The 22,716-nt window shown below is 46.9% G+C and overlaps 1 long non-coding RNA gene across 2 annotated transcripts in view; it reads left to right on the forward strand.

Moving 5' to 3' along the window:
- The window catches only part of Gm40121, a 116,727-nt gene that overhangs the window by 64,312 nt on the left and 29,699 nt on the right, over positions 1 to 22,716 (forward strand). The window lies entirely within an intron of this gene.

The following is a 22,716-nucleotide window of genomic DNA, read 5'->3' on the forward strand; positions in this document are numbered from 1 at the left end:
AAGACACTGCCTTTCCTTCTGTGCTCGCCACTCTTGTCAATCTCGTGTGATTGTTCTCGGTCTAATGCTGGCCCCTAGGGACTTTCCCTCAAGGCCCGAAAATCCTCAAATCTGAGCAGGAAACGGACAGAGTACATTGAACAGGACTTGAATGGGGATGGACCAACGCCTCTCTGCTGCAGCTCCATTCAAGTCCCTCATGGAACCCAGGGCAGCAGGTTTGCAGATTGGCTTGCTCCCTCCTATGCATTGTTCAAAGAATCTACTATACTACTATACTATCCTCTCCCCTGGCTGTAGGGAGAAGTGGGGAGCATCCAGCTACCTGGGTAGGAGAGGAAGGACTTGGTCCTGTGACAACTAGCTGGGTGTTTCTGCACTCTGCCAGGAGACACTTCAGGTGCTTAACCTGAAAGCACTGGCTGGCCCCCTGCTCCTGGGCTGCCAAACCCAGCTTATGTGGAAAGGTTGGTGTGCCTGGACTCTAGATTTCCCTCAACTCTGTTGGAAATGCATTTGTGCAATCACATTTTGTCTTTACATGAGAATGGATCTAGATTAACCTATCAAGAGGAGCCTATTAATTATATTGCCAACGTCAGGATCTTTTTCTTCCTTCCATTTATCCTGATTCAATGTGTTTCAATCCCGTCATGCCCAGATGAGTGGTCTGGTCTCAAAGGGGCACTTTTGTCACGTGTCCTCCATTTCCTTGCACTACCTAGCTCAGAGCAACAACGTCCCTCATAAACCTTTGCTCAGGCTGCTTCCTCGGACATGAAGTCTTCCTTTCCCCCATCCATCTTAAGGTGAATGTCTCACCTTTTAAGGTTATAATCACATCTTATCCTTGTCTTGCAAAGCCTTCTGGGATGCTTCAGGCTGATGGATAATTCCTTCTTTCTGTGTTCCCACTGGACGCAACCCATTCCTCCCAGTTAAGTTGGCATTCATTCATTCATTCATTCATTCTCTACATTATTTTAAACTGGTGGTTCTCAACTTGTGGGTGGCAACCTCTTTGGGGGGTCACAAGTCAGATATCCTGCATATCATATGCTTTACATTATGATTCATAACAGTAGCAAAATTACACTTGTGAAGTAGCAATGGAATAATTTTGTGGTTGGGGCGCCACCACAACATGAGGAACTGTATTGAAAGGTCTCAGCATTGAGAAGGTTTAGAACCACTGAATACTAGTGATAGTAGTGATTACGTTTAGAATCACTGAATACTAGTGATAGTAGTGATTACGTTTAGAACCACTGAATACTAGTGATAGTAGTTATTACGTTTAGAATCACTGAATACTAGTGATAGTAGTGATTACGTTTAGAATCACTGAATACTAGTGATAGTAGTGATTACGTTTAGAACCACTGAATACTAGTGATAGTAGTGATTACGTTTAGAACCACTGAATACTAGTGAGAGTAGTGATTACGTTTAGAACCACTGAATACTAGTGATAGTAGTGATTACGTTTAGAATCACTGAATACTAGTGATAGTAGTAATTACGTTTAGAACCACTGAATACTAGTGAGAGTAGTGATTACGTTTGACCTGCACCCTGAGCTGGGAGGCTTCCTCTGGGTAGCACCCCATTTCACTTCACTCCGAACTGATAGACATAGCACATAATAGGAATTAAATTAACTGGGCAGTTGGAATGGATGAGTCACTTGACAGACATTCACTGCTAACTACAGGCCAGTGTAACAGTGACCGTGATAATATGGCCCCCTACTCAGATGTGAGCCACTGGAAGCTGAGGGCTTGGGACTCAGGGCTTCTCGGAGGAATGCAGAGATAGCACTTGGCCAGAGACATGATCAAGGCTTATTTCCTTCTTTGGTGGAATAGTCTTTATTCTGGTCTGGAACAATAAAGATTTAACCACAGCTCTTAAGACAAAAAGCAAGAGGAAGCCATGTAAGTAAGATATGCCTGCAGAGTAGCTGAGAAAAAGATCACATTTTACTGGTTCCATCCTCCTTTACAAACCGGTTTCTGCCCAGGCTTATGGAACTTGGAGTTAGAGCATCTTCTACATCAGCACAAGGACCACTCAGCCATCCATCACATAAGTGCAAAGCATGGAACCCCTTTCCCATCCTACTGAAACCCTTCACATATTACCTGAATCCACCATTTACAAGAAACCTGCCCTTGACAGCTCTGCCCAGTCGTTTGCATTGTGGCTGTGGATGGATGCACATCTTTTGCTCTCAAAGTCTATAAAATGAAGCCAATGATTTCTCTTCATCAAGTTATTGGGCAAACTAAAGCAAACGTGTGTGTGTGTGTGTGTGTGTGTGTGTGTGTGTGTGTGTGTGTATACCATGGCATTTGTGTAGGAGACAGAAGAAAACTAGTGGGAGTTGGGTCTCTCCTTCCACTATGCAGGTCCCGGGGTTGAACTCTGGTTATCAGTCTTGGTAGCAGACGTCTTTAACCACTGACCATCTCACCAGTTCCCATTTTATTATTTTTATTTTTTACTCTCTAATCACTGACACAACAGTGGTGGTGTGGACTTGGGAATCTCAATGCCAGAACTTTCTCCCACCTTGACCACCCACTTGCTGTGTAACTTTAGGCAAATCCTTTCTGTTCTTCTTTCCTCGTTTGCCCAAAGGAAATAATAAGATCTCTGTTCATGTGGCATTACAGAGGAATGAACAAGACCATCCATAACTGGACTTCCACAGTAGGACTTGTAGCTCCCTTACTTGTGTTACTTTAACACAAGGCATTGCGCTTCTGGTGGCTAACCAAGCTTTGCCTTCATGCACAAGGAAGTCAAGTCTGGAAGAGCTGATGATGTGTTTAAAGTGGCTGCTCCATAGTCTCCTCTGACTGCCCAAAGGGACTGATTCTGGCATCCTCCCCTGTCTGACTCTCCAGAGTCTTCACTGGATTTCAGGGTCCTGTGAATCCAGACAGGCCAGTGTGAGCCCTTCCATGCAAGAGAAATAATGGAATCATAGAATTGAAACCTTTTTAAAATCCTTGTACTGCTTTAGATGAGGAAATGGAGACCCAGACAGACTAAGCCACCTCTTCCAGAATCACACAAGAATTACGGGAGTCCGGGATGGGGACACTGAGAGTCAAGTCTGGAATGAGAGGACTCTGGGCTCCATGTGGTTGCTCAGATCATCTGCAGTCTTCCATGCTGACTACTGGTAGAGTCATGTCCGGAGCCAGGTCCTGGGGGAAGGGAGAGAGGAATTTGGCACTGTCTGAGATTTGGGGTTCCAGGGATTTCCAAGCTGCAGCATCACCCAGGAGGCAGCCCTCAGCTGACCGTGAGGGAGGGCAGAGGGAGTTTGAGAGAGACCCTCCTTGCTAGAGCAGTGAACCAAGGGGAGGATGAGTGATTGAAAAGAGAGAAATTGAGATGGGTGGCAGGAAATGAGAGAAAACAGCGTTTGTAGATTGTTCTGAAACAATTTGTCAGGCAACTTCCTCTGGAGATCTTTCTAGAAAATTGACTGTTATCACACAGGGTGCTCCTCCCATCGTGGTGCATCTCTTATTTTTTCCACCCTTTCTTGTCTTTCTCCCTCCTCTTTTCTACAAAAGTGGGTCCATGGAAGTAGATCAGAATAGGCACTACAGCCTGGGGTTGTACAATGCTGTTCTGAGTCTCAGTGTCCTCGGCAAGGTACTGCATGAAGGTCAGAGTATGTTAGATGTTCCCTCCCCCCATACACACAAGCTTAACCAGGTAGGAAAGTAGAGGTCTCCATGTGATCTCTGGTACTGCTCACTGCCCTTTAAATCACATCTGCAGAGAAACCATAACGGAGGGACCTTCAGAACCCTGTTTCTCCATTATTTAAATGGGAGTGGTAGCTTCCAACCTTCTGCTGCTTAAGGCTTTGGATTTAAAAATTACAAAGTGCCAGTAGTTGATATTTGGAGAAGCTACCAATGTTTGCCTAGCCCACCTCTCCCCACTGGGAGGAAGCCAGCCTTTTCCCTTGTTCCTGTCATTACCCAAAGACCTGCTGGCTTTCAGGCTCATGATGTAGGAGGTTTGCCCTCAGAGGGCAAACTCTGCTAGGAGGTCTGTCTACTCACCAGCCCAGCTGTTTCCCCAGGCCCCAGGTTCCTGACTCCTGTAATCTGGATGAATCTAACCCTAAATTAAGATGCAGTTTATTTACAGTTGACTTTTGCCTTATCCAGTGCCCTCCACAGAGTTTAAAATCAAAATCCCCAACAGAGGAACTTTCCTGAGAGTTTCTAACCTTCTTTGGAAAAAGAGAATCACTAAGAGGAAGGCATGTCTGTTGTTGTCTAGGCCATGCACCAAGCTTGCTTCATATCCCTGGTCTTGTGTGGTTTCAGAGCAAATGAAGCAGAGAATTACCTGGAATGAGGACATGAGGAACTTGCCCACTGGTGCAATAAACATTTCTGAGTGCCTGCCGAGTGCTGGTCTGTGCTTGCTTGTGGCCAGGTGAATTATATGTCCTTCCTGCTCACCAGGGCAGATATGTCAAGGGACAATTTAACAAGAGGCAGTGATGGTGGAGAAAAGTGCCCAAAGTTACCCGGTGCAATGGGAGCCCTCAACAGGGCAGAGACAGAGAATTGGAAGAGTTCAAGTCAGAGACAGCCAGGGGCACAGATCTCTGTTTTATGTCACGTGATTTCCTTGCCTTGGTTCTTCTAGGCTGTTTTGCTTAGTGTTAAGTAGAAGAATCAAGAGGAGAGTGAGAGGCAGAAGACACACCTTAGGATTGCCCCTTATGAGGGCTAAAAGATTCTAACCTGCTTATCTTCGTGGGTTCCCTGGCCATTCAGCCCTAGGGCCTTCAGCCAGCTGAAAATTCTCCTTTCAGTTTGCTAGTGCTGGCCCTCTCCCCCCTGGGAAAAAGAAATGTCATAACATTCCTCCGAGGTGAAATATGGCAAGGAAGACCATTATTAGCTACACATCGGCATGCCTGAGTTAAATCTCACCCCATTCTAGCTCTGTACATAACCCTGTTTCCCCATTTATACAATGAGGATAACCAATGTCACCTTCCTTACAGAGCTGTTATGAGGAGCAATTGAGCTTTCTGCACAATGCCCATTTCATCACTGGACCACATTAAGTCCAGTAAGGCAGAGCTGCCATTATTGAAGGGTTGCTGAGGCTAAGAGGGTATGGCATCTGCTGTCCAAGCTGGGCCGCCCCTAGCTCCCAGGAGGGAGGAGTCTACAGAGGCTCCACTCTGGCCTCCTCAAGCAAGGAATACTGGGGAAGAGGCTCTATGGCCAGTACAGGGTGTAGCCAGGAATTCCACTTCTGGATATCATGTGGGGGCTGGGGGAACCCTGCTTTGGGGACCAAGGACCTGGGGTATGGACTTATTCCTGTAGACAAGAGGAGTGGAAAGGTGTTTGTCCCCACTCCTTGGTGTAGAACTTTCAGGTTTGCTGACAGAAACACTCTGTTTCTTTTTTCTGAGCACACTGGACCACATAACCACTATTTTCCCATTCATTAGAAAGCCTCCTGATTGCTGGTGCCCCAAACAGCTCTCAATCCTTCCCCTTCCATACTGGCGTGCAACTCTGGGCTGCTGTACACTAGAGCAACAGGCCATTCACCCTAGAGCAACCTCCTCTTCTCTTCTCCCAGGAGAGCCTGAGGCAAAGTCCAGGCATGGCCTACTGCACGGTCTGTAGGCCTTTGGGGCTGTTAGGTAAGAACTGTGTTATGGGAATTAAATGTCTTTTAGGATTCATCATAGCACTCTAGGCTAGAAGTAGCTGAGGGACCTAGAGTGGATAACTCAGTCCCTTCTATAATATAGCAGCAGGAATTAAAGATTTGGCTTCAGCCTAAATCTTAACCTTATCTACCTATCAGAGCGACAATTTATGAGTTGAACTTTCCAAGCCTCAGGTTTTTTTATGTGTAAAAATGCCGATCATCATAATCGGAATCTCATATGTTAGTGATCAAGATCAAATTGTAAATTTACCAGAAAATGCTCTGTTGCCTTGGAAGCAATGTGCCCGTGTTCTCTGAAATCAGAGTTATCTAACCTCAGATCCCAGATCTGCTGTTTCTAGCTGTGAGGCCAAGAATACTGTGTGAAACCCTTTGGAATCTCAGTTTCCTCATTCATTAGGTAGAAGCTGTACAGATTATCTCTGAGCATGATAAAAAGTCAAAGGACTGTATCCCGGGGCCCTTATTATAGACTGGGGCCCCAGTGACTTCTAGCTACAGTTTTTCCTTGAAATCATGGCAGTAGTGTCATCCAAAAGAGCACACCACCAAAAGCAACCCAGGAGTGCATACATCTTACATTCCTCTCTGCCATGGCTCTCCATGCTGTAATCACTCAGTAAATATTTGCTAATTGACTGAGGAGGGTTGACCCTGGCCTCTGGTGCCAACTTTCTTGAAATACCAAAACTAATTCTGAGGCCTGAAGCCCTTGCTGGCTCTGGGCCTTCTCTAGAGCTGGAATGGCCTAGAGCCCTGTCCCCTCCCTTTCACCCCGGCTTAGGTCAGATATCTGCTTCCCTTAAAGTTCACAGAGCTCTGTTTCTTTACACTGTGATTTCATTTTTGCAAGGAGACCGTCATGCCAAAGCTAGCTTATTGTGAAGCAAACAGAAGATTAGGAAATGTATTTTTAGAATATAACAATAGAAATCATACTCCTGTTCTTCCTAGAATTTTAAAAATAAAACTGTGGATCATATGCTTAATTTTTAAAGCTAAAAAAAAAAAAAAAAGGTAAAACTCCAGCTTCCAAGAGACCTTCCTGGAGCTGAGTTTCAGGGGCTTCTCTATTGTAGACTCACATCAGCTTGGATACTTTACGCCTCAGAGGGTCAACACTCCTTTTTGTAAGAGAGACCTGCAGCTGACAACATGAGTTCCTGGGACCTTGGGCAGTCAGTCTCCCCGTACCACCCACATCATTCACTTAACAAGTGTTCCTTGAGTACCCATTGGAAGTCCCTACACACTAGAGGGGAAATCCAGACTCATCCTAAACCCCAGAGAGCTGACAGAGAAGGAGGCCACCCTGTTAAACGTTGTTCACGTTTCAAGAGGGGCTTGAGTAGAAAGAGCCAGACATGCTTTCTGACGAGGAGATCCTGCAGGGACACGGAGGGCAAATGTGACCCTGGTATGAGAGGGGGAAGCAGGCATTCCAGAGAGAGAGGCAGCAGCTTGCACAGTGTCAGGAGGAGGTGGTGGCAGTGTGAGGGGCTCTAAGTAATGCAAAGACTCGGGAAAAATCGGAGCTGGCGAGGGAGGCAAGGAAAAGTGGGTAAGAGACAGTGTCAACACCATTAATTGCACCTATAGGTCAACCGTGTGACATTTGACTTTGCTTTCCAGGCTGCTGGGAAGTCACGGGTCACATGGCAGGATCAGATCCAGCCATTCATTCAGCAAATATTTCTGAGACTAGGATACTGCCCTTCGATTTTGATTCATATAATATGGTGAGGAGTAACTGAGGAACCACACTTTATGCTTTACTGTCGGAGCCCTCTCTCCATCCCCCCCAGGCAGCTTTTTATCTCTCATAGAACCCATTTTACTTATTTGTGCTTAATAAGTTTTGCCAAGTAGATGAATGAATGAAGTCCAAGAGCTCAAGTCATTTCCAAATGTTGCAGATGACTTTTCACTTTTCTGGCTTTGAAGGGGAGCTCTGGCCATCTCACTGTGGCTTGCTTATCCCAGGCTGGCTGAAGAGTCACATGCTTGTCACAGGCCCTCTACCACTTGGTTGAAATTAGAAAGTCTGGCAGAATAGCACACCTCCAGGCCAGTAATTCACACTGTCTGTGACCCAGTGTTCAAACTGAACCTGGGTAGCATGCCCAGGCTCCTCCAGAGGCTCGAGGGACCTGTTTGTGCACCAAGATCCTGGGAAACCATCATTCCTCCTCTCTCCTTGTCTGCCTTTGCTCCATGCTACCCTCTGTCTGTCTGTCACTCCATTAGTTAGCACGAGCAGCCACACCCTACCGGTGCTGCTGGCAGCCCTACACACTCACTCACCAATGTTGACACGTAGAGTGGTCCCAACCTTCAGCTGCAGCTTTCCCTTGTATTACATATCCTTAGACCTCACATAAGTTGGATGTTTGCCCATTTGCCATAGCCTCACTAAATGTTTACTATGTCTTGGCTGACGTTTACTCAAGGTTAATTGCTGGAATCTCCAAACTATAGAGATAACCAGTCTACTGTCAGGAAGGTTACAGTCCCGTGGGGCTGCAGGCAATTAGGCAAGCAAGCAGGCAATTACTGCAATCCATCATTAAAGGAGCACAGATAAGGGACAGCTTGCAATGTAAGTTTCTAGAGCTGGGTAAACCAAGGAAAAAGAGAAAGGCTGAGAAGCAGCGTATGCCCGGGAAAGTGAGTAGCAGAGCCAAGGGGCAGCAGGAAGAGAGGTTCTATGTGGCTGAGTGTAAGACAGGTGGCTGGAGGCATCGTCACAGTGGTAGAGGCTGGCCATGTAGGTGCTCCATGATGCCTTCTCTGTATTGGAGACAACCCAATGCAAGGTTCTCTGCTTCCTCCAGAAAGATCCCATTTCTGCAACCCCCATAGCAGTGTCTTTGATGGAGCCCCAAGGCATACCATACTTCTTCCTGGGTCTCTTTATGGTTCAGTTTATTTTAGCCTTATGTTTGCACCTGTTATACCACCGCCACCAGGGTAGGGACACTTCTAGAACAGGAGACGACATTTCATTTCCCTGGATACATGTCTATTAAGGACTGGCTCTGGGCTAGGTGTTTGGCACTGAGCTATACCACAGAATGAGATAGACAAATTGATTGAAATAGCTAAGCCATTAGCTAATCACCTGATCTCCCTATATCAGGCCTTCCAGAGAGCCCTGAGATTGTTCCAAAGGATCAAGGAACCTGTCCAAAAGGAAGGAAGTCAGTCAGTCCTCTCCCATCTGGTGCCCCTGACTCTGTGACTCTCACCTATCGATGACCGGGACAGAAATAAGTCTCCTCTCAGAAACTTGTCATGGAAAAATGTTTCATGAAATGTGAAAGTGCTTGATACATCTTAAAGCAGCCTCCAAACCAGAAGCCAGGGAAGGTGCTTCCCCTCCTACTGCCCTGGTGAGTCTTGTAGCACTCTGCACCTAGATGGCCATCCCAGGCTCAGTCCCCTGCAGCTTGCTGAAACACACCCCCCCTTCCTGCTTTCCTTGCATTTCCAGAGGCCATGAGAAACTTGCAGCACTTCTGGGAGGCTTTCTGTGTGGGGCTGTGTTTCTGAGACTGCAGTTTATCCACCGAGTCTCTAATTCTGGGTTTCTGTAACCACAGAATTGAATTGCATCCACATTTCAACATCGGAGGAATGAGAAGTTCTCAAACATGTTCAAACAGTGGGCCTCTAGAAGCTTGAGTCTCTCTCTCTCTCTCTCTCTCTCTCTCTCTCTCTGTGTGTGTGTGTGTAGCTACAAAAACAATTTTAAAAATAGTCCATCAACTGCACATCAGAGGCCACTAGAACCTTGCCTTTTTATGTAGGCAGAGCAAACCAGGCCCCGAAGATTTAAGGAAAATGTTGGCATTCCAAGTTCTAAATAAAGAATATTTGGCTCTTCATCTTCACAATGAAGGAAGAAGGTACCTCTATTTGTATGTAGGGGTGGGGCTTCTGCTCCAGCAGAGAGATTCTGAGAGGTCTGGGTCTCAAAAGAGGGTTGAACTAAAACCAGTGATCCAACTTGGGGACACAATTCAGTCGTAGAGCATTTGACTAGCATGTGTCACTCCTCAGGTCCATTCCCCAGTAATGGTTAAAAAACAAGCAAGCAAACAAACAACTGAATAAAACAAATCAGTGGCCCAAACTCAGGTATGGTCGAACACACCAGTCATCCTATCACTTGGGAGACTGAGGCAGGGGGAATGAGAGTTTAAGATTAGCCCAGGCTATATAACAAAGCTGTCTTTGCCGGTCAGTGGTGGCGCACGCCTTTTATACCAGCACTTGGGAGGCAGAGGCAGTTGGATTTCTGAGTTTAAGGCCAGCCTGGTCTACATAGTGAGTTCCAGGACAGCCAGGGCTACACAGAGAAACCCTGTCTTGAACCCCCCCCCCCAAAAAAAAGTTTTTTAAAAAAGGTTACATATACAAGTTCTTGACTGTAACTTGAGGAAATATCAACTCTGTCGGCCAGTCAATGGTGCTGTGCTGTAAATGGCTACTCATTTGAACAAATGACCTCATCCCAGTTCCTCTGAGCGGGAGAGAACTTACCACTGTTGGGGTGAGAGGGCAGTTTCTGGGGGATATATAGATGGAGGTGCCCAGGAGTCCTCTGATCAGGGAAGTGTTAGGATGCCATTTCTGTACCAAAATCTGGTGTGTTTCATGTTAAGCACTGTAGCCAAGAACAAGTGACTCTTGACTCTTAATTAAACAGCCCTGTTTTCTCTTTGCCTGGGGAGGGGGGGGGACAACAAAGCTGTCTTTATAGTAAGTAACCCAATAATAATAATAATACCTAAGCAACAACAAAACTCTAGAACAATGAGAACTTTCTAATGGCTTAGAGTCATAAGGGCTCTGTTGCCATAGATTTCTTTATTCTCCATTTCCTCCTTTTTATATGCTACTTCCCAAAATCTAGAATAAGCTCAGTTCCCCTCCCCCTTCATCATTCCTAGAAAACTCGGGGAACATTGTAGCTAGCAAGGAGCATAGAACAAAACTATCTGGGTCCAAATCCAGCCTGTGCACTTAGTAACTCTGTATCCTGTGCCACGCTCTCTGTGCCTTGGTGTCCTTATTTGTAAAATGGCACTGATCACAACAGTGACCTCAGTGCTGGTGATAGGGGTTAAGTGAGTCAGTACAGGACCAGCACTTCTCTGTAAAGTGCCAGGCTGTAAACAGTGTTAGCTTGTTGGCCATGCTCTGGCCTTGTATCAACTGCTCAGTTGTATCGGCGTATCACACAAGTAGCTGTAGGCAGCACGTACAGTAATGGGTGTGTTCCAGAAAGATTTATTTGTGAAAAATTTCAGAGAGCCATATTTGCTTTGAAGCTCACAGTTTGCTGACTCTTGAAGCCATACATGAAAAAAAGTGCTTGACATGCAGAGAGCGCTCAACAAATGCTAGCCGTTATTACTCACAAATAAACTACACATGTGAGCACCTGCTTGGAACCAGGTGTTGCTCTCTGTTCTGGGAATATAACCTCATAGAACACAGACAAGGTCCCTGCGCCCCAGGAGTGTCCATTCTGCATGAAGGGACATGAGAAAAACAAAATGAGGAAAAAGATCATAATACCAAGTAGCAGTGAGTGCTACATGGGACGAAAACGGCAGTGTCACCAGCTAAGCAGTGGCTAAATCAAAGAAGTCAGGGAAGGCCCCTTGGAGGGTGTGACCAGAAGGAGCCAGCTCTGTGGCTACTGCCAAAAGAGGATTCCGGGCAAAGAACAAGCTAGTGTACTTCTCATTGGTGCCTCCAGCCTAGCTCTGCACCAGCAACAGAGTGCTATGGGAAAGGCAGAGAGGAGCGAGAGTGGGAGAGGAGAGCAGGGAGGAAGAGCAATGGACAGGAGGGAAAAGTCAGTTCTTTGGCACCGTGTGCATGGGGTGCATAGCACTGGCTGCGGGAGGGCGTGCTTCTTGCTTCTTCTTGACCCTCAGCCCTTCTCCCAGGGTCATTCTTTCTCTCGGTGTCGCAGCCATCCGCCTAGATATGGAATACTTTTCATGCCCCGCATCTGCCCTTAAGAGCTTGCTGCAGCTCACTGACTAGCTAGCACCTTAAGCCAGAGCCTTCCCTTTCTGCCTTCCACAGGTAAGGAAAGCCTAGGTACCCCTGCCTCCTGCCCCAGGCAGGTTGGAAGAGATTTATGTCTGATTGAGAACATACATGTGTGCGTGCGTGTGGATTCAGGACCCTGAAGATGCTCCTGGCCCACTTTCTTCCTTGCCTCTCAGGTCTGTCGTTTCTCTCATTGTTTTGCCTTTTCTGCTCACGCAGACTTCTAGGATGGCCTAGCCCAGGAAAGTCACCTGTGTGATGTTGGTCTTCTATAGAGAACAGATTATAAATGTTGATTGTTGGAGCTGCAGCCAGCCTGACAAGGCCCTGCTTGGGGCTCCTTCATCAATGTGACAGCTTTTTCTGAACTGGGTCTGGTCCATAGCTTCCTGAGAGAATATGTCTCTTTTCCCTTTCTTCACTTACTACCAAAGAAGCGTCACCAGATGTTGTCCCCAATTAAGTCACATTTACTGGCTCATGTTCTCTTCCAAATATGGGTCTGGTAACCACCATTGCTTGGAGGGCCTGCCTTGCTCCCTTGCCTGAGGCTAGAGGGGAAGTGGTCCTGCTCTCTCCTTCATGGCCCTTACCTCATTTCTTGAGAGTTTCTACAGCTGCCTGAGTCACCAACAACTGTTAGGCCAGCTGACACGTGGCACTGTGGGTCCAAGCATGTAGGCGGGCGGGTGCCATGCAGTGGATGTGTTCTCTAGTCCACGCACTTTGTTGTCTTGTGTTGCTGTCTTGGTGCCCAGAAAGCTGGCTGGAGAAGGCAAAGCCTGGCCCCTTTTCTCGTCAACAATGACATTCTGCTGGGAGCTGACCCTTCCAGTGTGAGTCATCAGGAAGGGCAGGCTACCTCTGCCCAGCTGAGGAGCAAGTGCTGGCACAAAGAGCTTGCCTTCTTGTCCCCATCAAAATGGCTAGGACTTTGCAGCTACAGAAAAATCTTGTGGCTGAAGGAGGATCTCAGAACAGGCTCTCTGCTGACCCTCAGAATGGAGATACTTTTCAGATCCCTCCCCTGTCTCTGCACAGGTCAGGCTATAATGCTGATGGAGACTGATGTCCTTAAACAGGGCTATGCCTGTGCCGCATCCTGGCTGCAGTGCTCTGGATGCCTTTGTGATAAAGCTCAAATACCTTAGCTTGGCTTTCACAAGGGTGTCCCCATTACCCTTTACCTTATGACCTTTGCCCCATAGGCTGGCCTCTTGCATTCTGAATGTTACATGGTACGGGTGTTTGCCCCACACGTGTGCCTTTATCAGGCTGCCTTTCTACATTGTTTCCTTCTCTGGAATACATCTTGCTTTCCAGATGCACCCAGAGTCTACACCCCTTCACCCTCACATCACCCATCCATCTATTAGAAAACTATCAATCAGACATGATGAGACATGCCAGTCACCCCAGTGCTGAGACAGTTGAGGCAGGAGGATCATAAATGTAAGGCCTTATTTCCAAGGAGGGGAGACTCCGTTGAGCTTGTGTACGGCAGCCCAATGCCTTGCTCTGAAATCCTGCTTAATTCATGCTAGACAAACACTCTCAGAGCCTCCAGGCCTGAGGAGCAGATTTCCACACACTTGCAAGGAAGCAATTATCTTAGGGGTACTCAGCTGATGTACGGGGAGAGATACCTTCCCCAGCCTAAAGAGATCAGAGAAGATGACTGGAGGAAGGAACACCTCTGCTGAGCGCTTGTGGCATAAGTAGAAGTTGGGTAGGCAGGGAACTGGGGTGGGAAGGAGGCAGCAAGGGTGTTGACATGAAGAAGCAGAAAGTAGGAAGACACTGCATTCTAGGAACGGAAAGACTGTGGCAGTCTGGAGTCGAGGGTGTAAACTGGGAAGTGAGAGGCTCATGGAGTAGACAGGAATAGTTAGAGGAGCTGGTTTAGGGATTAAGAGACTGGTTAGTGAGGTGAGAACACAGTTCAGTGGTGGGGCACTCAGCATGGGTAAGGTCCTGGGTTGACTCTCTAGAACTACTCTAGTACTACAAAAAGCAGCACTAAAAAAGATAAAGAAGAGCAAGTAAGAAGAGTTGAGTTGTAGACCTACCAAGTTCCTAGTGACATCTGATAGATTGGTAGCTGGAGGGGTGCAGTGGGTCGCTGGACATTGGAGTCTGAGGCTGAGGAACATCTGGAGTTATAGTAATTCAGGGTCCTGGCTAGAGCTTGCCCTTTCTCCCTTACCCCATATTAATTTATAACTCCAAAACAGCAGATCATAAGCAGATCATAAGGTTTTCTGTCTCCCACATTAGAATTCAGCTTCCCTCAGCCAAGTTTTTAGTCTATTCCCCTTCACTGAGCAGGTAACTAGGTGCTGTGAGTGGATCCCCAGGCAAATGCTGACCAAAAACAACTTGACTGACAGGGGCATGTAGGTGGGGAGAAGAATGGTGAGGATGTCTGGGACAGAGGGAGGAGTCATGATGCCAACACCTCAGAAACAAGGAGGAGGGGGAGAGGTAGCCCAGTCAGAGGTTGTCCTTGGGCACCTAGCTTAAAAATCGTTTGCATTTTGTGCTTTCATAGGACTCCTGGCTGGTCAGATTCATTGAGGTGTGACTGTGTACCATCAGATGCTTCATAGCTCTAGTGTGAAATCCCTCCTGAGGGCAGGACCCAGGAGAGCTTTCCCAGTCCAGACATATGAGGGAGTACTCTGTGATTGGATTACAGGAAGGGAGGTGTGGATGAGTTTGCAGTGTTGGCCACTGGTGGTGCTGAATAACTACCACAGCTTCCTAACTTTTCTTCTGAGCCCGTTTTTGCCAGGGAGTTCTCTCTACAGGGAAATCTTTCAAAAGTGTGACTCGGATCCTGTTACTTCCCTGCTCAAGACTGACACTTAGACAAAAAAGGCAAGCTCCCTGGAGAGATGAGGCTCTCTGAGATCTCTGACTTCATTCCCCCAACCTCTCATATTCCCCGCCCCCTTCAACCTCACAGCCACCCTTGCCTGAGAGCCTCCTTCTGCCGGAAAACCTTTCCCAAAGTTACTGTCCTCTCTCTCCATCGCCATTTTCAGGTCTCTGTTCAAATGTCCTCCTCTAAGTTTTCCCTATGGCAAACTGGCAGAGCCTTGACGATACCAGCTGGGAAGGGCATCCCCAGGGTATAGAGGAGCATGTATGGACTCGAACAGTTCAGAGACTAGTCCCAAGACAGAGCTCATGGCAGCAGCAGCGGAGAGCACAGGCCAGGTGTTCCCGACTCTTGCTGCCACACTGGGGATGTGCCCAGACCAGAGAAAGAAAAACAGACCTCGGGTCTTCTCTTCAGACATTTTCCTGTGTAGGAGAGTTTGAAGAAGGAAAAATAGCCAGAGAAGGAAATTGTCGGGGAGATAGGCTCTGAAAGAATTAGAAGACCCTGAGAAGCCAGGGAGAGGGATCTGGCTTATAGGGAGCTGAGAGAGTCTGCTGAGACTCCCCTCTGAGAATCAAAAGGCATTGAACTGCATACTGGACCTCTAAGGGACAGTCTGGGTCACAACGGTCAATTTCCAGGGGAAAAGCAGGGACTTGCCTCTGGAGGGGAGGGCCCTTGATACTGAAACCCTCCCCTTGGAATCTTTGCAGTTTGCTTGTTCCTCAAGCTACGGGGAATTCCCCACTTCCTGATAGGAAGACTGGAGTTTTGGTGGGATTTTCCTTAGCCTAGGAATTCGGGACACATCCTAGCTTCTACTATAATGCTTTTACCTTTCACACACTGATCCCCCTCCCCAAACACACACACACACACACACACACACACACACACACACACACACACACACACACACACCTTGGAGCAGATTTTCTCCCCACAGTGCCTCAGAAGCTGTTGTCTTTGGAGGCCATGCTTAGAGAATGGCCCCTCTTCATGTGGTCACTCAGCTGCTGACACTCCCAGGCTGTTGAACCTATAGCCCTCAATGCCCCGGGGGTCCTTGTTTCTGGCTAGGGAGGAGACTTTTGCTCGGACTCTGCTGTCTCACATCAGGGGGCCTCCTGCTGTCTGTCACATGAGTCACTCCTGCACACTCACACAGTCATTCACCCTGCCTCTGCCTGCTCTAAGTGTTCTTTTCCTCCTCCTGGCCCTGCAGAGGCTCAGCTGTGAAGACTTGGTTAAGCAGCAGCCTCAGGGACCCAGGCAGAGTAAGCGTCTACTGGCTGGTGTCTAGGGTCTAGACAGCAGCCACATGAATCTTTAGTATGTGTCTTGTCTGAGACATGTCCCAGGCCAGCTGTTGACTCATGGGTCTCAGAGCACCTGCTACTTCTCAGGGCCAGTTTCTTAATTCATTTCATCAACTGATGTCTCTGCCAGGCCTCAGAACAAGGTACTGTGTGGGGGAAGATCACAGCATGAGGATATCATGGCTTCTGTCATTCAATAGCTCCCAGGCTCATCCTAACAACAACATAAGTGCTTCAGTGGATGTCAGGCTCTGGGCTGGGGTGTGAGGATTAGCATAGGATAGGCATTCAGGGAAGAAGTTAGAAGAAAAGAAGATAGCATTCCCACATAGCAGCTAGACTATGGAGAGTGGTAACATCTCCACTTTGAAGCTGGGGTACCACTGCACTCTTTGTTATCTCTCTGAGCTAAGAACATGGAGGCAAAGGAGAAGGAGTAATGAGAGAGGGGCAGGAGAGAACTGAGAAAGATATAAGGGGGGTTCTATAAAAGACTACCCTAGACAACATTTGTCTACCAGCTTTGGAGACATCCCCTCCCCCTTCCTAACAAGATGCTTTTGGTTCAATAAACACTTTTCACCTCTTTTTACTCTCTTTGATCCGTGGATGTTCAATTCTTTGTTAGCCTTTGGGAAAAGCCCAGATACACCCCTGTGGCCCCGATCCTCCTCCAATATGGGTAAAGCACGTCCCTGAACTTGAAGAACTTAGGTTGTATTTGGGGAGGGAGACATTGACACGGGTAAGTCCATTCTGTCCTAGCAGTACCTGAAAAGCAGGCGTCTCCTTCCAGCCTTGGCTTACAGTCTACCTTCCAAGACATTTTCTCTAAGCCCTGTCTGTGTGTCCTTCACTCACCACCGCACACACTATGGGGCTTCCTTGTTACCTTCCAGCCTTCTGGCACCCACCTCTGTATCCTAGTCAGAGCTTGAGCATCTAGAGGGAGCAACTGCTCTCTACTGTCTCCTTGGTGTCTTACACAATTGTGCACGTTTTCAGAGTAAGTTTAACACGATGACGTTGAAACATCTCACTGTAATTCATACCAGAGACACTGGCAGCATGCTTGCTTTGTTGGAGAAGGAGGAATGATTAATTCTAAATAATGAGGAACAGAAGAGGCAAGAGAAAGTGTACTTGTAGGCAGACCCCAAGGGTGTCCAGGTCCTCAAGAACAATGGGCCAAGGGCATCCCAGGGGAAGGGGACAGCAGGGGCAAAGGCTCAGAGCCAGTGTGTCTGTGGTTTACTACAGGATCTGGTGCATACTACCTAGAAGGAACAGAAGAAGTTGGGGGCAAGGAACGCCCTCCTCAGATCAAGGAGTCTGCCAGTGAGTCTGCTCTGTGTTCTATAGACTCAGAGTGCCTCTGAGAAATTCTAAGGAGGAGACAGAATTTGAGGAAGACTAAACTGATAGTGACGTGATGGATCTATTTGGGGAATGAATCATTAATGGAGTTGCCTCCTGCCTCCTGCCTCTGCACCTCTAACCTCTTGGGAGTGACAAAGAGGCCATTGGAGAATAAGCAGAGAAGTCTGCTAGGAAAAGTGTTGTAATGTTAGGAAATAGATGACAGTGAGAATAGAAAGACAGAAGCAAAATTAGTGGCAACTGGATATGGGAAGTGAGACTGTGTCGTCTATTCTGAGTGGCTGAGGGGGCGCAGAAGGGCAGCTGCCGCGGCAGGGGAAGGGAGGTACAGCGTGGCGTTCTGAGTTGTTTAGCAGGGAAGTAATCCTTAGACTTTGGCATCACTATGAGGAAAGAGGAGTTTTAGAAGTCATCCCTAGTTCTAGGGCATCTTGATGATCAGCTATGGATGCCTTCTGCCTTGAGTGTTTAAAGGAATACAAAGCTTACACAAATGCCATCTTTTTATCCTGTGAAAATGTTTCACAGACCTCACCCAGTTTTAGCCACCACCCTCTTTTCTTGCCCACCCACCACCACAGCAACTCTTATGCTTAACAACAGAGCAGTGAGGGATGTCAGTAGAGGTAGGATGGTGCAGAGGACACAGGGAGGCTCTGCTGTCATCATGGATGACCTCAGTGGTCCAGCCCACATCCTAGCCTTTTAGATACTTGGTGTATCCATCTCTGTTCTACTGCATCTTGGCTTTTCCCGTTACACTTTCTAGACTGTGTCATCACCCAGAACGACCTCAGCTCTGAACTTAATCATCCTGACATCGTTCTAGGTCCTCATCATCCTTATTCAATCACATCGTCTTTATTTGAGCTCTCAGCCCTCTTCTTCCTGAATCTGAAGCCCACCTTCCTTATTCACTGTCCTCTCTCAGCTCAGAAACCTCTCTAAAACACACACTCTTTGTTGCACTCCCTGGCACAGTCCCGAGCATGGGTACAGCAGCCTTCCTCTTCCTTAGAATGTTGGCTACATGGCCACATGGATTGCTGCTGGAGAAAGTTGCCTGGACCATCATGGTCTCTTCTTCCGTCTGAGCCTCAGAAAACCCTGCTGTCCTTTTCTCAGGAACATCTGTTTTTCTTCTTGAATAATTGTCTTTGAAAATCCTATTTCTAATTCTTAAGCCTTTGGCATCTGAATTTTCAGCAGATGATAAAGATTCTTCTCCCAACAAGAAAGTGGGCCAGCTATGGTGGTGTATGCCACTGTCAGCCAGCCTGGGTGAGGTATGAAGACCAGTTCAAAACCACTAAAGGGTGGGGAGGCACTCAGTGATGAGCACTTGCCTAGGATGTGCAAAGCTCGGTATTTCATCCCCACTAACACGAAACAAATGATAGAATAAAATAAAGTCTGGAGACAGGACCTCCTCCAATTGTCCCATAAACCAGCGTACCAGTCCCTCCCTCTGCATTGGCCTCCTGGCTTAATGGAAGATATGTGCCTTGTCAGACCTTGTCATGTTTTCTTCTATATATAACTCTTTTTCTCTTGGGCCCTTTCCCCTATTTTCCTTACTTCCCCCCCCCCCATTGGAAAAACTGCTATTTTATTAAATACAGAGCTCAATTTGGAATTATTTTTGCCAATTCTTCAGAGCTATGAGGCTACTCTGTTTGAGTTATTGCTTATTGCTATTAGTTTCATCAAACATTCTAAAATATTTTCATAATTATTAAGAAAATGTAATTTACATTTTTTAATTAGGTATTTTCTTCATTTACATTTCAAATGCTATCCCAAAAGTCCCCCAGACCCTCCCCCCATCCACTCCCCTCCCCACCCACTCCCACTTCTTGGCCCTGGCGTTCCCCCGTACTGAGGCATATAAAGTTTGCACGACCAATGGGTCTCTCTTTCCAGTAATGGCCGACTAGGCCATCTTTTGATACATATGCAACTAGAGACACGAGCTCCCAGGGTACTGGTTAGTTCATATTGTTGTTCCACCTATAGGGTTGCAGATCCCTTTAGCTCCTTGGGTACTTTCTCTAGCTCCTCCATTGGGGGCCCTGTGTTCCATCCAATAGCTGACTGTGAGCATCCACTTCTGTGTTTGCCAGGCCCCGGCATGGCCTGACAAGAGACAGTTATATCAGGGTCCTTTCAGCAAAATCTTGCTGGTGTATGCAATGGTGTCAGCGTTTGGAGGCTGATTATGGGATGGATCCCCAGGTATGGCAGTTTCTAGATGGTCCATCCTTTCGTCTCAGCTCCAAACCTTGTCTCTGTAGCTCCTTTTCCTTACTTTTAAATGACTTCCTTTCCTCCACTATCAAATCAAGCCTTCCTTTGGTCCAACCTCTTCCACCTATGACTACCCCCTCTTTCCTAGAAAAGCATCTCAAACACCCACCATTGGCTCTACAGGTGTGATGTTTTCTCTTGAACACAATGTTAGTAAACTGCAGTGTGCAGTGTCGCTGATGGCCTTCTGTGTATGGACAAGGCTCTTGTTCTCGGATTGCGATTTTCCCCTATGGTGAGTCACTTCTTTCTTCTGCCTTAGCTTCTGTGATGTTTTCCTGTTTTTGCCTCTTCTTTCAAACTCTAAATAAACACTGGAGCAAATAAGATACTTACTGAGCTTGTCTTTTTCAAATATTAACAGACATTTGCCCCATATTTCTGATACTTTCAGTGCCCTCCATGTTGACCTTGTCCCGTGTACTCCTCTTTCCATTCCTCTTTCCTAAGCCTCAGATCTGCATAACCAATTACATGTAGGGTTTTCAGACATGGAAGACAAACACTTAAAATGTCTGGTTAAATTTGAGTTTCAGATTAGTAAGTGATTTAAAAAACAAACAAACATGAGTATATTCCCATATACTGTTAAGGAATGATTTATACTAAAAAAAATTGGTTGTTCATCTAAAACTCAAGTTTAACTTGTTTATCTGGCAGCCCTGTGACTTGACATCTTTATCTGAGGCCTTACAGGCAGGTCGCACCACACAATTAGAGCCATAGGTGAACTTCCTACAAACTGTCCACTGGGCTATACGTGTGAAGAGAATCCTTGACTCCTTTGGTCTTCTTTGCTCCTAAGCCCTCCTCAATGACTCTAACATGAAGTGCAAGGAACTATAATGTGGTTCCTCTATATCACATGATGGCCACAGAAAGCCTGAGAATACCCAGCCTTGAAATCATCCCAGCCAAGGTTACCTGCTTGCCACAGCGTTCTTTCTGATACTTGTTGGTGGCTTATCACACAATGGCTAAATGATTTTATTCAAATTCAAATTTATTATGATTCTTATTTGTTTGAATTGCAAAATCCCAAACTCTTATGGGCCCCTGACGCCCTGCCTGGCACAGCGTTTTCTCCCCCTCCCTCCTGTTTGTGGGCCACTGCTCCTCTTTCTCATAGTTCCTTGAGAGTTCCCAGTTTGTTCTTGCCTTGAGTTTTCCCACATACACTCCCTAGCCTGGAACAATCATTTCCTCTTTTCTTTAGGCCTTAGCCACTGTCCTTTGTTACCCTTCAACCCTGTACTTCCTTCTTGGAGACCGTGTCGTCTACTGACCCGGTCAGTTCCTGATCCTCTTTGAGCAGGACCTTCTCTACCTTCTCCTTTGTATCCTGAACTTCATACAGACAACATGTGCAATTCATATTTCAAGAATGAATGAGAGCCTGGTCCTTCTCCCCACCCATCCTCAGAGGATGCTCCTCTTGTCTTTTTGTGAGCTCCAGTACAAAGTAGCCCTAAGAAATGGATGATTGAAAAAAAAAAGGCCCCTGCATGTCCACTGGCCTGTTGTGTGTCCATGAGTGTCCACATAGACCTTCTCAATCAGAGATAGCAGCAGGGATCTCATGATGGAGAACTTTGATTTTGTTTTGTTTGGTATTTTCATTCAATGTATTCATGATGCTAGCAACATTATCATACTGGAGAGGTTTAGATGTGAAGCCACCTACAGAATACCTGCAGAAGAGCCATGGGAGCCCAGTGCTCTGAATACAAGCCTGGGAACATTCCCGGGCCTTCTGTGGCCATCCCATGGCTTGGGAAGATTATCACTACAGTTCTTTATATCTCAAAAGACCTGGGCAGCCTTTGCATGGCAGCAGTAGGACTCAGGCATTCATAAGTGAAGGCAGAACTGTCTGAAGAGGAACAGATGGTGTTGGAGCCAAAGGAGGGGAATATGACCTGAGCAACATGGAATTAATTACCAATGAGCTCTGCCAGCACTTTGCAATGGTGGAGAGGCATAGACAAGAGTGACGGCGGCCATATTAGCTGGATGAAGAGTGCATGGATGCCTGGGTGAAAGTGGATGACTTGTGCAAGTGACTCTACCTGTCAGTGGAACCCCTAACCCTGAGGGCCAGTGAGTCAGCAGACCAAGATCAAGTGCCTCCAGGATCCTTGTTCTGAAGGTTGTCATGCATCTGAGTGTTGACAAATACCATGACAGAAAGCAACTCAAGTAATGGCCTGTTGTTCCTTTGAAGTTTTGAGCTCTGAGTAGGACCCCAGGGAGTGCCTCCTGAACAGAGTCCCCAGCCTCAGCCCTTTTCTATTGACAGATCATCTTCCTTTCTGAGGATTCTCAGGGGAAGAGGTGCTATACTGACATAAACATGTTCACCAAATTCCCAGTGGGCCCTCACAGAGTGGATGGACTCTATCAGCCACCAAGTGTTCTGCCTGAGAAAAATCTTCCTTTACAGAGTGTGATAGTTCTGTGTACACCCCTTCCCCCTGAGTCTTTTGATGTTGTCAGTGGCAGGATCTAATTCAATGATGATCTTGCTTCGAAAACGGAAAAAACAAAACAAAACAAACAAACAAAAAACCCAACCAACCAAAACAAACAAACAAACAAAAAACCAAACCAAACCAAACAAACAAACAAACAAAAAAAACCCCAATGGTTAGATTTTACACCCATGTGTCTTCAAGTGGAGTCTCAGTCTTCCAGGTCCAACATCAAAGCACAGCCCCTTTCTGTTGTTCTTTGAATTATGCATAACCACAGGAGAGGGACAGAATAGTCAGATAGAGGCCCTGTCAGCCTCTGGCAGCATGATGCTAATGAGTGGAAGTCAGAAGTCAGCACCTCCAGTGGCTTGGTCTCCAGGGATAATTCCTGACTTGTGGCCTCCCAACATGGCTCTCCACCCTCCATAAAGACTGCTTAGCAAGCTGTGTGTTACATTTGGGGATTAGGGAAGGTGTCTAGGATACCTGCTTAGCAGACTGCTGTTAGGATGGGGGTCCTAGAATGAAGGAT

The sequence above is a fragment of the Mus musculus genome, chromosome 3 (genome assembly GCF_000001635.26).
Source record: "Mus musculus strain C57BL/6J chromosome 3, GRCm38.p6 C57BL/6J".
Taxonomy (NCBI): Eukaryota; Metazoa; Chordata; class Mammalia; order Rodentia; family Muridae; genus Mus; species Mus musculus.